At 29.7% G+C, this 1,726-nt stretch overlaps 1 non-coding gene across 1 annotated transcript; it reads left to right on the forward strand.

Annotated features, from left to right (window-relative positions):
- Positions 1–1,393: 1,393 nt before the first annotated feature.
- On the forward strand, positions 1,394–1,499 carry LOC111731980. The gene has a single exon (XR_002777388.1). It is a non-coding gene; the product is annotated as a U6 spliceosomal RNA (small nuclear RNA).
- The last annotated feature ends 227 nt before the right edge of the window (positions 1,500–1,726 follow it).

The following is a 1,726-nucleotide window of genomic DNA, read 5'->3' on the forward strand; positions in this document are numbered from 1 at the left end:
TACATACAGAGAGAACAGAAAAGAAGAAATAAAACTGTCACTATTTACAGATAACACTATTGTCTACATAGAAAATTCCAAAAACTTACAAAAACTTCTAGAAATATTAAGTGCATTCAACAAAATTATAGGATACAAGATAAACATATAAAAATAGATTGTATTAAAAAAATAGACTGTGTTTCTATATACTAATAATGACTACATGGACACCAAAATTAAAACTACAATAACATTTACAATCATTCAGAAAATGAAGTATTTAAGTGTAAATCTAATAATAAAACATGTACAGAATTTGTATGCTGAAACTGTACAATGCTAAAGAAAGAAATCAAAGAAATCTAAATAAGTAGAGAGACATACCATGTTTGTGGATTGGAAGTCTAAATAGAGTAAAGATGTGAATTCTTCCCCAAACTGATACAAATGTTTAACACAATTTCTACCAAAATTCTAAAAACTCTTTTTGTAGATATAGGCAATATTATCCTAAAAAATCTATAGAAAGGCAAAGGAACTAGAATAACATAAACAATTTTGAAAAAGAAAGTGAGAAGAAGCAATCTACTCATTTTCAAGACTTACTGTGTAGCTACTGTGTAGCTCAAGACTATGTGTTATTGGCAGAGGGAAAGGCACATAGATCAATGAAATAAAGAACCCAGAAATAAACACACACAAATATGCCCAACTAATTTTTTTGAAGGTGCAAAAGCAATTCAATACAAGGAACAAATGGTGCTGGAGAAATTGAACATTCATATATGCAAAAAAAAAAAAAAGTCTAACGTTATTTAAACAACTCAGAATGGATAATGAATTTAAATATAAAGTGTAAAAGTATGAAACTTTTAGAAACAAATATAAGATCAAGTACTAGGCAGAGTTAGACTCAAGACTGAAAGGATAACTCATAAAAGAAGAAATAGGTAGCTAGGGCTTTATCAAATTTAAAAACTTTTGCCCCACAAAAGGTCCTATTAAGAAGATGAGAAGACAAGCTACAGTGTGAGAAAATATTTGCAAAATACATAACTTACAAAGGATTACTTTTAAACTCACAAGTGTAAAAAAAGCAAACGATCCAATTAGAGCCTAGGCAAGAGGCATTTCAACAAAGAAGATATACAGATGGCAAATAAGCACATGAAAAAGACATTCAACTTAATTATCCTTTAGGGAAATGCAAATTAAAGTCACAATGAGATACTGCCATATAATACCTATAATAATGACTAAAATGAAAAACAGACACAACATCAAATACTGGCAAGGATGCAGAAAAACTGCATACATTACCCATACATTGCTGCTGAGAATGTAAATGATATAGTCACTCTAGAGAAATAGTGTATAAAACAGTTTCTTAAAAAAAAAAAAACTAAACATGCTGCTCACTTCAGCAGCACATATACTAAAATTGAAATGATACCGAGAAGATTAGCATGACCCTTTGCAAGGCTGACATGCAAATTTGTGAAGTGTTCTATATTTTTATATCTATAAGATGTTTTACGTAAGCTTCATGATAACCACAAAGCAAAAATCTATAGTAGACACACAAGATATAAAGGAAAGGGAATCAAAGCATACTATCATGAAAAATCATCAATTCACAGAGAAAAAAATGGCAAAAGAGGAAGAAAGGAATAAGGAAACTAAAACCAACCAGAAAACAATTAGTAAAATGGCATTAGTAAGTCTTTACCTATCAATAATTGCT

This window comes from Pteropus vampyrus, unplaced genomic scaffold (assembly GCF_000151845.1).
Source record: "Pteropus vampyrus isolate Shadow unplaced genomic scaffold, Pvam_2.0 Scaffold416, whole genome shotgun sequence".
Taxonomy (NCBI): domain Eukaryota; kingdom Metazoa; phylum Chordata; class Mammalia; order Chiroptera; family Pteropodidae; genus Pteropus; species Pteropus vampyrus.